The sequence below is a fragment of the Halyomorpha halys genome, unplaced genomic scaffold (assembly GCF_000696795.3).
Source record: "Halyomorpha halys isolate HHAL.00 unplaced genomic scaffold, Hhal_1.1 Scaffold687.1, whole genome shotgun sequence".
In the NCBI taxonomy this organism is placed as follows: domain Eukaryota; kingdom Metazoa; phylum Arthropoda; class Insecta; order Hemiptera; family Pentatomidae; genus Halyomorpha; species Halyomorpha halys.
In genome coordinates, this window is record NW_027114879.1 from 86,793 (window position 1) to 101,262 (window position 14,470).

General features: G+C 33.0%; 1 protein-coding gene across 2 annotated transcripts in view; it reads left to right on the plus strand.

The window, feature by feature from the left end:
- Positions 1-14,035: 14,035 nt before the first annotated feature.
- Positions 14,036-14,470, plus strand: part of LOC106685379 (uncharacterized) — a 445,041-nt gene continuing 444,606 nt past the window's right edge. For both annotated transcript variants that reach the window (XR_010844687.1, XM_014428008.2), the window contains exon 1: positions 14,036-14,170. The gene's annotated coding sequence lies outside the window, so the exon portion shown is untranslated. The remainder of the gene's footprint in view (positions 14,171-14,470) is intronic.

Below are 14,470 nucleotides of genomic sequence, written 5' to 3' on the forward strand. Positions count from 1 at the left end.
GTACTATTAACTGCAAGGATAACTGCTTCAGAGTCAATGAAGCATAACATTCCAATCTTGCCTTTTAGACGATGTTTTTAAGGCGATGAGGATAGCTGCTATTTTAACATAGAAGTTTGTACTATCCTTCCCTACTGCAGTGCTGAAATGGAAATACCTTAAGTAGACCCCTGCTCAAAAATTTATAACGGTTGGTTCAGCTGATCCGTCCGTATAAACGTGAAGCCAATCCTGAGAAGGGTGCTATTGCTTTTACTTTACAGCCAGGTGATGTTTTCTTATCAGCCTTGTGATGGTGGATTGGGAAATGCGTCTTTATAAATTGTTCCCTCTCTTCGCAATCAAATCCTCTTTCTTCAAGTATAGCCTTGGCTTTCAGCCGGGGGTTCATGTGTCTTGAGCCGTTGAGTTTGGATTTTGTAGTTGCCCTCAATATATTTGACTCCTATTAATTTAGGGACCATCGTACCCTAGGTGTGCTAAACGAATTGGAAAATTAGCGTATACGAAACACATTTTATTTTTAATCTCTCATCCGAATTAAGATTGAAAAATGAGTTCAGTACCGAAATGCCTTGACTGTTAAGAAAAAATATCTTTCAAGTATATAGGTCAGTATAGCTTCGTTACCATTTCAAGTGTAGAGGAATATAATATAAAATAATATTTTAAGATTTATGAATAAATTTTATAGTTGTGAAATTACAAAATTTAGTGAATATTAAAAGTAATGAAAATTCTACTTCAAATTAATATGAAGTGGTAGGACAGTGCAAATTGCATCCGGGCAACACTGTCTTAACCTAGAAACCTTTAAATTCCAAAGGTCATATCGATACTTCACACTAGTTCAAAGTACATTTCCACTAAACTAACTAACAATACAACTCTTTTAAGAAAATAAATTGAAAAGTTGTAATTATTGTTGTCTATAATTCATTTCAAAATAAAAAAAAATATTTAAAAAAGACAAATAAATAAGTAATTTATCTGTGTACAGTAACATTTTTATGTTTAATTTAATTGAGGTATAATATAATTGGAATGATTTTGTAAATGATAAGGAAATATTTCACAATCCTCACAGCAAATCCCTTGGAATACAGCATTTGTTCATCTGTTGTTATCCTGCGGATCTAAAGCTCGGGGCAGAACTAAAGGGCTCATTTATTTTCATTATGGAGGAACACTGCGTTTAGACTCAATTTAGAGATAATAAATAAACGGCTGTTTTGTTCTCTCTTACGAACAGCTCAGTTGACGTCTCCAGGATTAGGGAATTCCAGTATTTCAAAGAAGGTATGTTTATTGTTATAGGGAAATTAAAGTCTAACTATTTTAAGATGTGCTATCTAGCTTTATAAGAGGTTTTGACGCTATACAATTAATTTATTTATAGAAATTCACGTATTGTCATTTTAAAGTTTCGTGAGGTTTGTTTTTAGAATTTCAACCTTTAAGGCTAAATGTACCGCTTCAGGAGAGGCACCAAAATTAGTAGAATTTATTTCTATAATTTCTCCTGAACGCATGGTCCGATTCTGGATCTGTAAAGAGCATTTTGTGTTTTTTGAATATAGAATTTACTGATATTAGGTTTTAAAAACACCAATCGAATATTAAGGAAAATAAGATGTAAAAATATGATTTAATGGTGATTTTTTTAAAATATGGCCTTATAGGCACTTGCAGAACCGTTCACTGAAACCAATGAGACACTCCGCGAAATTATCATACTTATACAGTGATCGTAAAGAGAAAAATACGTCTTTGTTTAAAGATGGAAGGAAGCGGTATGAGGTGGTTACCGGCTGGAACTACACGGTAACTCAAACGACTGCAAAAACTGGATTTCTCTTAGTTTTACATTACAGTACATAAATTTGCTTTTTTTTTTTTTTCCTATATTACTACTAATATATATATATAATTAGGTACTATATAATTAGCATTATTAGTATTTCATGCATAGTGGGATTTTATCCTATTGATTGATTTTATTTTTTTATTAATTTTTATTAGATGTTTTGATTTTTCATTGGCTGTTTTGTATTTCAAAAAAATAATTTATCGAATACTGAATCGATAAATAATTCTTTAAATTTATTATTAATAGAAACGTTATAAAATAAATTATTGAAGTGCAAATATTTTCCCAAGTTACTTTTATGTTAGTAACCAATTCGGAGTACAATGCAAAAAAAGGGGACGCAACAATGAATTCCTTATTTTGTGGAAGTATTCTACTATAAATCATCCTAGTATATTTTGTATAATCATTAAAATTTTATTTAAGTATGTGTAGGAAAAAACATATCAGTTCGAGTAACTTACATAAAGTAAATTTGGACAGAAGTCGAAAAGAGAATTTCGTCAATTTTGGTAGACTCCACGGTAACGTAACGGTAAAGTAAAGAAAAAGAATTAACTAAATCGGACAAGTATTACAGACAGTTTAACTAAGATCTCCACAAATTCATAACCAATTTACATTCTGTTTTTGGGGGGGAGGGAGGGGTGTCGTTTTAAGAAGCTTTTTAGCTATTAAAATATTGGATATTCAAAGAAAAAAAAATCAACTAAATCTGCGAACTTAGATATAACCTGTATATAAAAATAGAGATGTAATGATCTTAGTAATTTACTAAAGCTCTTCAAAAACTTATAACCAATTTACACTGGATGTCGTTTTGGGAAGGTTCTTAGCTATTGAAACATTGGATATGCAAAGGAAAGAAAAAAATCTAACAAGTATTAACAAAGAAATATTTGTTTATATCTTTATTGAGATCTACAACTGTACATAATTATACATATTATTAAATAGTAAATTTGCTGTAAGTTTATAATGGAGCGTGTAGAGAAACTACTAATTGATAGCACTCTAATAACGTTTTAAAAGTAAATGGTCTCGAGCCCATCTTCTTTTCAGGCGCCTCGGAGGATTGTCAGAAATGAATGGGGAAGCAAGGTTAAAAAATAGTGGGTTTGAGTGGTTAGGGAGTTTATAATAGAAAAAATAATATCTGGTTCGGGCTAGATCGGTTACATATGGAACATTAAGGTCTTTACGTATGATTTTTTTTGTGACAAAGGAGGGAGAATTGAGGATTTTACGAAGGATTTTGGACTGCAAGGATTGGATACAGGAGGAATTTGAAGGCTTTGTGCATCCCTAAAGCTCGATTCCGTATGTCCAGATAGGTCTTATTATTGATGTGCAGATCTTTGTAAAGAGTTGGAAGTTTAGAACGTTTATCAAGTAAGTTCTGTAATAGTCGGAATCGACGTGCAGTTTCCTGTCTTTTCAGTCTTGTGTGAAGATTCCAAGTTAGTCGTTTTTCTATGTGTAGTCCAAGGTAGCGGATCTGTCCTACAGGGGTAAGAGCAACATTATCAAAGTATACTGTAAGGCAATTGGCAGGTTTACGACGAAGAGAAAAGGTGGTTTGATGGGAGTTGTTGGGATATATTTTTATCCTCCAATTTCGGCACTATTCTTCGAGGGTTGTGATATGGGATTGGAGAGTTTAGGATGCAATCAAAGGGTTATTATTAACTGCGAGCACACATGTGTCATCGGCATACGTGAGGATAGTGTTACAGGTGTCTGCAGTATAGAGTGAAGAGAATGAGACCGAGGAAGGTAGTATCCTTGAGGAACACCAGCGATCTGAGAGAAGAGGGATGAATAGGAACCATTGTAGTTTACTTGGAATGAATTTATCATTGAGAAAGGAACGGATAATAGGAAAGTATGTAGGAGGTAGGAATTTACGGGGTTTGTAAAGCAGTCCCGGGTGCCAGACTCGATAAAAAAGCTGCTCTATATCGAAAAATCTTGAAATGGAACAGGACAACGTTCACCACACGATGATTGGTGATCTGGCAGTAAATAATTGGAATGTAGCATGATGCATGGGCGTTTCAAAATGAGTTTTTCGAGAACTTTGCCGATGATTGGTAATAGAGAGAGGCCGGTAAGAGGATTGGTCTGGAGGTTTGAGTATCATTTTGACTATAGATAATTTTCATGAGTCAGGAAAATATGTGGAATGGAGTACGGCGTTATATAAGTAGGTGAGAAATAGGGTGGCTTTTCGAGAAAGAAGTTTTAGGATGTGAAATGTTATTAGGTCGTATCCAAGAGCTTTACGGGTAGGTGAATGATACTGTATATTTCTGAAGAATGAAAAGTTTTAGGTGGTAGGGTCATTTGGAGTGGTATATTTAGTTCTGCTTCAATACATTCAAGGTGAATTGGGTTAAGAATATCAGGATGCGGAATAAAGGTTTTTTGAAAGGTGTTGTCAAAAAGTTTGCGATTTTTGTTCGTCAGTTATGGTCCAGGTTTAGGATTCAGAATCTTTGAAATTCAGCAGTTTTTTAGCGGTCCTCTATAATGATTTGTCAGTAATTGTAAGATTTTCAGTAAAGTTATTATTCAATTTTGAATTTTCTTCTTCTTAATTTTTTTCTGATTTCTACTTTTAGTTTGTTAGTCAATTTGCTGTAATACGTTTTGTCATTTGGATATCTCGTCCTATGCCACTTCGATCTTACTCTGCGTTTTCCCCTTATTGAGATACGAACATGCTGTGGCAGGTTAGTTTGTTTATTGTTATTATTTCTACAAGTTGAACTGTTTTCATTTATATTTGTTCTTATTGATTCTGTGAGTTTGTTTATAGCTTCGTCGATATCTTTTTTTGTCTTTAGTTCAATGTTCTAGTCTAGTTTGTTTTCCAAGTCGTATCTAAATTTGTTCCAGTCGACTTTTCCTGTAGGATAGCGTAAGTATTGGAAATGGAAGCACGGGATAGAATATTACAACGGGAGTTGGTTGTCCGGCATTCCCATCGATGGTGTTTAGCATTGTAGTCTCTTCCAGCAGTGAAGCGCGGTCCGAAGGTTCAGAATTAGGAATCAAGAAGGTTATAAGAAAGGTATTAGGTTATAACTCTTATAAGGTAATAAGAAAATATTACCAGGAAGACTGTATACACCTGAAAATATAACATGGAAAGGGTGATTCTAAATGATTACCGAGGCTGATTGGATTGCATCAGTTGGATTGAAAAGAATACGTATTTGTGGATAAGGATGCCATATTCGTCGATTTGTGGATAAGCATTCCCAGTGTTGTCTGGGTGGTCTGATCTATAAGTGAAGTAGTAACGTATGTAAAAGTGTGCCATTTGAGTGATATGAGTTTCAGTCAGCTGGGCAATGTCAATGGATCAGAATTTTTTATCATGAAGAAATAAGTCGAGTTCACCACAGTGATTTCGTAGTCTGTTGGCATTCCATAACAAGGCAGCTAAGGGCCTTGTGCTCATCGTGGAAAATTAAACGGTTTTTCGGATAGGATTTGTGTAAGAAGGCTAATCAGGGGTTTGATGGTCTCTTAAAGATCTTTGTTGTTGTAAGGATGTAAGGATAGAGGTTATATCCATTGAATTTTTGTAATAAGGATATGTATCAGAAGCTTGTCATGAATTATTTGTATGACTAGGAGTTCTGAGTGGGGGCTGGGCTCTTCGTGATATATGCGGAACTGGGTTTTAATAGTAATTGGAACGAGGAGTTCATCGGAACAGTTGGACGAGATGGAATTGGGAGTGAACGTGAAATCAGAGTTTTGTTTTATTTATAAAATATATAATCATTAAAAGAAAACTACACCTTTTCTGATTTCGCTATTCGAGAAGTGTGGTTTACCTGAAAAAGTAATCTTAAATTTTCTATTCAAAGCAACTTATTTGTTTTTCATGTCATAAGTATACACACAACAGTAAACATTACCAAATAAATAACTGTGGTAAGTTCAGAAAAAATTCACAGAGTACTAATACTTGTAATAGTTTTCCCAACTGCATCTGTGACCAACCATCTTTTAGTAATAAATGCTCAGTATATGAAAGGGGAAAACAAATTGCAAAAAGTGTCCTATCTTCAAGTGGAAGTAATTATTAAAAAACTAGAGACGGAAAGTGTGAGCTCTGGATCAATCACAGCGGATGTAGTTACGTTATGAAAACTTTTGTTATTTCGAAATATCACCAACGGAGATAACAACTAAATATATTTTTACTTTTTATTGCCTTGCAGTTTGATTATTTTAGAACATTTCCAGGTAGAACACAGGTAGTTTAGATACACTGCTTGCTTCGTCTAAGTTGTAAGAATTTTCAGTAAAACTAAGTTTGCCAATGAAAAAAAAAAAAATGCGTCTTATTGTTTGATACTCTTGTCAACAAAAATATTAAGTATTCCATGCATACTTACTTCCAATTTTTGCTTTTGTTTTTGCTCTGAATATGAGAAAAATAATTTTTAAAAATGTAGTGACAATGGTGAATTATGATAAATTTAGCAGAGAATGGTTTTTACTAGGAAATTTAAATTTACCTAAAGAAAAAAATATACATGTTTATATTAATTTAAAATAATTTAGTCCCCTCAATTAGGCGTTTTACCGATACTCAACTTTGGTATTAATGAAAAAATGAAAAATAACAATAATGCATGGTATTTCATAGATCAAGCAGATATTGGTTGGATGTCTTGGAGATATAACGGCAAGAGTGGTGGGGATAAGCCTCTTGTCCTGGGCCTACGAATCACAAGTCTCGCGGCTTTAATTGTGATTCGTTGTTGTTGTTGATTTTTTGCTTAAAGGCGTAAAACCCTCTGGTCATCAACGCCTATGGGATGATAAAAGTAAAAAAAAAATAGAATAAAATAAAATAAATAAATAAATAAATAAAAAAAACAAAAATAAAAAACATAAAAATCGAAGAGGAGTTATAATTTATAAAGAAGGCGATGTGCTTTTAAAAATTCAAACACTCGTGCAATTTTAGCTTCCTCATCTGCGAGAGTTTCGGATAAATTTGGGGTCAGTCCTATCCTGTTTATTGTTGGCAAATAGTGAGTACACTCTTCGAAAATATGTCTAATCGTAAGAATGGACTGACAATATTTGCACGTTGGAGGTGGCAGTTTTCTGATCAGGTGAGAGTGCGTGAGGAGAGTATGACCTATTCTCTATATAATTGTGATTCGTATTTTTCTCTTTATGATCATCGTATGCTGCAGAAAATGAATCTGTTTGCGTAGGTTTGTTTTATTTGCTTGTGGCCAAGTGTCCATAAGCTCACTTTTTTCGATTTACGAATAATAACAAAGATACATTTTTTAAATGCCAAAAAATTAATGAACTGATGTCAGCAACTTCTATGGGTTTCTAGATGGAAATCTTTTTACAGATCAGAATTCCGTATTTAATTCCGTGTAAGTCCTACCTTCTCTTAAAACAAAACTTTATGTATTAAGCCTAAAAAATCACACAACCAATATCAACAAGACGGTTTCAACACAATACTTGAGATTTTTAGTTGTATTTAATAAAATAGATGGAATCTACAAAGGCAATGCCACGGGGAGGTAAAAGATATTTACAAATAAAAAACTTTTAAGGGTCACAGAATGAATTCATTATTTGTTGAGTATATTTAGTTGGTACAACTTTTAAAAGTTCAAAGACAAGATTTATGAGTTACCCTGTAATTCTCTTGACGCACTGAACTTTTTCTCCAAAATTTGGCGTTTTCTTTATTTTTAGTAATCAAATGGAGTAAACTAATCATTATAATGAAAAATTCATTTCCAAAGTCTCTCGTAGCAAAGCTATTGCTAGGGCAAAAAATTAAGTTTTAAATTAAAAATCAAATTTTAAATATCCTGTTGTCCAACAAAGAAAAAACGATCCAATATAGATCATCTTACAAATGGAAATATATTAATAAGTAACATCTAACTGGATTGTCGTCTTGACATTTTCCAAAATATCAGTCAAAAAGTCATTATAGCTAAATTTTTTTTCTATTTCTTCATCGTTTTTACAATAATAGGTTAATGTAACGATTGTAGAGATGCTTAATTTCTTCATAATCATCATAGGTCAATGTAATAAGCTCGAAGCCGAAACAAAGAAAAAAAAAGACGAAGTAGTAAAATAAAATTGATCTATTACTTTCGCATTTTGTACCTTAGTTAGTTCATCATCAGGTTAAGTTTTAGAAAAAATAAATCTGCCACTACGTTCCTTTGCCTACTGTTGCGGGCTGTAACTCCTGCTCCCTGAAGCATGACTCCATTCCCGCTGGACTGACTCTACTCACCCAGCGTAGTTCTTCAGCTTTGATCTTTATTAAGAACATAAAGAGGCTTTTAGCTCTTAACAATATTAGAGCCACTATTCATCAATAATATCCTGAAAAATACCGGACCAATTTGGTTAGCACCCCGACAGCAGAGAAATGACCATTGATGGCAAACAAATACCAACTCAAAATTTAAGGGTCGTTTCAAGCTACGTAGAATAGTTAAAAAAAATCTTTCTGACTGCCATCCCCTAGTTTTCTCTGTAATTGCTCAGTCGTTTTTTTTTTTTTGCAAAAAAATCACTGGTCAACGATTATATTCGAACCTTATATTATTATCAACCAAAATCAATGATTCTATATAATTTTAATTTTTTTTTGTTGATTAAACAAATGAACAATAATCACTTAGCAAACCGTCTAAATAATTAGAACTGCTTTTCAGTTCTTCTCCAATGAAAGTAGATCATTTATTACTTATTATAATTTTATTTGAAGAGAGTATTGTCTTGAAATGCGAATTGTTAGTCTCCATCCATACACAACGTTATAACGTTGTTGGAATTTTTTGCAAACGCTATGGATTAAGAATAATTGTGTAGTTTTGACTTTAAGTTTAAAAAAAAAATTGAATTTTTTTTTTCTTTTTTTCTGTTTCTTATTTTGTCATCATTTAATTTATATATTTGTAAGCATGGCATGAATTAGCTCTATTATCCATGTTAAAAATAAGGTAGAATGTAATATTATAAAATAAAAAACGCTATGGACAAGGATATATCGTTGTGGAGCAGTGAATAGGTGAAGAAGTACATCCATGAAATTTTACTTTTATGCGAAGCAATTAATTTTTATACATTTTGGTACCAATCTACATTACTTACACCAATCTCCTGGGAATAAAAAGAGAAGATAATTTTATGTTTAACAAGGTATTCTTCCTAAAAAGTATTAAAATCGAAATTATGTTTCTTTCTTTAAAAAGGCGATCGAGACGAACAGTCCATTTATCATAATTTAAGACAAAAAATTGTTAAGTTTGATACTGATTTATTTTAGAAACAGCGCAGTTTTGCAATAAACAGGTTGTAACAATATGCCACTTAGACATTGTTCTCTGTTTAGTTAAGGTTTCCCTAAATGGTAGTATGTAAATGTGGCAACTACACTAGTTGGGGTAGACATAGCGGATTAATAGCAAACATGTGGGCACTAATCGCTGTTTCGAACTTCTCCGTTTTGGCAGCTGTAGCTATGGCACACTGAGTAACGTAAAAAGTTATTTATATATTACTATAATAACATAATGCAATCATATTACAAGTAATCCACTGATGAGGTGATGCTTGCATTTCTACTTAAGGACTAGTATTAATCGGCTCCGGTATTAATTTCAACAAATTCCATTCATTACATTCACTTATGCACGCGTAAACGTATATATGAAACAACAATATTTTAAAAACAGCTCTACTGATTTGGTCCCATGTGGTAGAACAGTTGGAGACCAGCAAAAGCATGAACATATGTTGTCCAACTTCACCACCCACTTTCGCTTATTGATGCGAAAAAGTAATTTTTTTTTTTCGAAAACATCATATTTGCTAAATTAATGATGTATATCAAAAACTGATAGTTTTAGTTATATTAAGTAATAATGTAATTTTATCTAGATAGATGTCATGCGGCTCCATGTCATTTCACATACTCCCTCCTTGGGGGGGGGGGAGAAGGATATTAGTTCTTTTTTAGTTACTAATCGACTAAGGCTAATTTACAAGTTTTGTGATTTATAATATCACACTAATATTACATATATAATAATAAAAAAATCTGTACCACTACAACCCATGAAGTGTCAGGGGTGCAGTGCTTTGTAAGGAAGTACTGTTACTAGACCATCGGTTGTGCAAGTAGGTGCAATTTGTTCAGAATTACGCTCGACCTCCAAATGTTCACCGAATTAAGGGTACCCAATTTATGAGGCTAAGTGGAGAGTTAGGAAGGCTCCAGAACCCACAGGGTTGACTCACGGCTACAGGGTAACAGAAAACAATTTTCTGCCCAGCCGGATTAGAACCTCAGTCCATGTAGTTAGTACTATCGTTCCTTACCACAGGGATACTGCACGGAAGTACATATATATAATAATACTCATACTAAATTAGGTAGGACATACATTCCTTGCATGAGAGTAGTGTTATATTGTACAGTGAGATTTTCCACTTTGTATTTTGCACCACTGACTCAACTTTTTTGAACGGATCAATCATCCCTAATATAAGATACCCTAAGAATACTGTAACGTGTATCTTCCCCTATTGTATATTTCAGTGTTTTTAAAACGTTCATTTTTAGTAATTCTTATTATTCCGGGTTTTAACACCCTCAAGAGGCATAAGAACTAGGGTCACATTGTCTACGTGACATGACCGTTTAATCTAAACGGTAAATAATGTATAATCAGGCTGTGTTTTTATGAACTATAAATTAAATGTTTTTTTTTTTTAATAATTTATTTATTGATATTTACAACTGTATACATATATACACATCAAGTAAATTTGCTGTAAGTGATATTATGACATGATAAAAACATGTGGAGAATCTACCCATTGATAGAACTCCAAAAACATTTATAAAGGAGAAGATCTCGAGGCCATCTTCTTTTCAGACGTCTAGGAGGATTATTAGGTAGTGAAGGAGAAGCCAGGTTAGAAACGAGTTGGTTTGGGTGGCTGGGAAGTTTATTATGGAAGGATTGGTATCTGGTTAATTAAATGTTAAAATTAAATTGAATCAAATACAAAACCTATGAGAATAACTTTGGGAAATGGTTCTAAGCCCGAGAAAAAAAAAAGTATGCTTTAAAATCAACACTTAAAAAACATCGTTTGCCAAAGTAGAAGTTTGTACTTATGTCATTACAAAGTATTAATTCCTTGTGTTTCAGCTTCCTTAGCTATGAAAAGTAACTATAGTAGAATTTTTATTCTCTGAATCAGAGAGAGAGAGAAGGATTTTTTTTTCGTTAATATTATTATTATATTAACTACTAATTATTTGAATCATTGGGTATAAATAATTTAATATTCCCACATATTAATTATGCCACCATCCACATGCCAATTGTTTCGAGACTTTTTCATTCTAAATCAGGTTCTGATGATTCTTTGGAAAATATTGCAAGAAACTATAAGGAAAGTAGAAACAAGTAAAGATGATTGCTTTCTTTTTGAGATATCAGTGACATTTTCTAAATATAAAAATTTTAAAATATCTTCTACATTACAAAATATGAAAAATTGTCCATAAGTTCTTATATTACAGCATTTTTGTGTAAAAATCCTGTCTTCTTCAAGACTTGGCACCAACTGCTCCATATCTAGCCTTAAAATTTAATTTATTGTCCAAAACCAAACTATCGATTGTAAATAGAGGTTTGATCAAAGACGTAGGATAGACATTCTCTTAAAACATTACTCAATAGACTTACGAAAAATTGCTTTGATTTAGAAGTGAAGACAAATCTCGTATGTGTTGTCAAAACTATTCCAACTGCACCCACATACTGAGTACCAACTGTACCGATGAGTTAAATTAGTTTCCAAACCCTCTTGGAAGTAATAACAGAGAGAGAAAAGGGATTGATCACTACCTCAGTGCAAATTGACCGATTCGGATCAAACGTGAAAGAAATATTTCTAATAGTCCTCCTCACGATTGTTTATAGGAAAGTGGCCATTTTGGAGATGGGGTAAATTTGGTTCTTTTCATTTCGATTTGCGCTATCGCCACCTGAAATTGAGGTGTGTAATGGCAGATGGAACGGTAGAAAAGCAATATAATTTTTTAATTTTTTTGTCCGATGAAATCTCTATTTTTTGCTATTGAAACATATTAACATACATTAAAACTGTACTTGATTCATACATTACGACTGTACTTTAAAATGAAATAATATAAATAAAATTCATAAGATGTAGGTATTTAAATCTATAGGTTATTATATTAATAATAAAATATTAAAGGGCAAGGGCTGAATATAACGAGGTTCTAGGGATAAAAGAATTGAAAGCATAGCCTTCGTCCTATACTTTCATTCCAGGAAAACTTCCTTTCAGAGGGGTTTGCTGAAGGGATGTTAAAACATCTTATCGATATATGACTTAAAAATAACGCACCTAAAAACGTATAGAAATATAAAAGGAGACTTCCTATGTCAACAGAGACTCTTGAAAGGATTGTGAAGACAATAGACTTGACCCAAGAAGTCAAAACAAAACAATTCCGTTATTTTTAGGGGTAAAAGGTATTGATCCTTTACTCTTTTTTACTGGTCCGTCCAAAAACAAGCCTGAAGAAGCCTGTTTATAGGTTGTAAAAATAAAATTCAACTCACTCTCCCTCCCTAATTTAATTGTTGTCACGCTGGACATTTTATTGTTCGTTATATTCTGATATAATTAATTCAACTATTAACCATTGCGAAATAATTTTTAGCGCTGTTTATAATTTTTATACAAGATTAGACCCGTTGATAATTAGAAGTGATAAATAATTGTCATCTAGGGTTTCTTGTGTTTGCAATCAATAAGCTCATTTCTGAGATACAGAAGAGAATCACAACAGAAAATAGGCGTATATAATAATAGAAAACACTAAGAAGTCATTTTGTGTCGAGAAGAAAAATCATTCTGTATAAAAGATTAAATAGGCTTGTACACTGGCCTGTATATAACATAATTGCAAATATTTGAAAGAAAAATCACAAGAACAATGTTTAATGACCAGTTTTTCAGAGATGCAATGCAGAATTGTACCAAATTCACCAGGAACCATATGTACAATGACTATAATTCGCTGACTGAGAAAGGCTGAGCATGTGTTAAGGGTAAGAATGGATGGTAGATTAACGTTAACCGTACCTTAGATCGTTTTAGTCTTCGATGATTAAGAAAAGTGGACAAATTGAAATAAATTAAATATATAAATAAATTGACTTTAAGGAGTCCATACCAATTTTATAAAAAGACTCAGGGCCGCTGCCATTTCAACCTTTCAGGAAAATTACAAGTAAGCTCCTGATGGGAATTTCACAATTTAGATGATACAAAGTCAAGAAGAAACGGGATATTCACGATGCGTGATATAGAGCATTGGCTACTATTCTAAGGATTTTAGGATGAAAGGATTAGAGAGGTTTTTGAAAATTTGGATACCTAACAGTTCTAAGCCATAGGTCCAGATAGGTTTTAGTATAGTCTTGGAAATCAGCAGATTGTTTTAAATTGAAGGGTGAAAGTATTTATTCAGCTGTCTAAATAACTGGCCAAATCGTTGGTTAAGCTCTTGCATTTCATGATAATGAGATGTATGTATGAAGGGGAAAGTGGTATAGAGTTTAAATGGATCAGCTAAGAGTTTCTGCAATTAAAGTTTCTATAGTTACTGAAACTGGGAAAGATGCCTCTGAAGATTTAAGGAAGCTTTTTCGAGCAGCTAATATCGCAGGGAATGATTGGATATTTGCTATATTTGCTGTGAAGAGGATGTTGACAGCATGAACAAAGACGCTACCTTTTGTAACAACGGGATAAATAACGTAGATACAAGGAGGAACGAGTTAAAATCTGAGGACTGCAATAAGGTCTCATAAGTATAAGGATTTGGGCTTGAACAGAAATATGGAAGTTATTTATGAAACTATAATGTGGAAAGAATGTATAGAAGCTTGAAGAGGTTCAGAGTTTACGTGCGAGATCCGGGATGACAGGACGTGCGGCTGCGCTGGGAACAACAGGTAGCTGCCGGCCAGTCCTCCCGAAGCGGCGGAGACCGCCCCACGTCGTCAGTCTCTCAGTTCGCCTTCTACACACAATATATACATATATACACTCTCTATATACAATATTTATCTCTTTATATAAAACAAAAGTTGTATTTATAGTGTCTCTCCAGTGACAACTCTATATAGCGAAGACCCAGGCATCGTTAATAAGGTATAGTCTATAGGATAAAAAATTAATAAAATTGGAATATTTATTCTTACCTTTTTCCTTCTCTCTTCCTTCTTTGGCTATTCTGTCCTTCGAGTGAGAAATTCGAAAAATAAATTTTCTATAAGGAAAGTTTAGGCATGCTTCTACTATCTCTCTAGCCTTCTTCTACTATGCGCTTGGAAACTTAAAATAATCCTTCAAATTTGTATTATCTTTTTCATTAATTAATACTTTAAAGGGGCATATGCAATTTAAGTAACAGACATCCGGCAAAACGCCCTTTTCAAAATTGAATTAAAT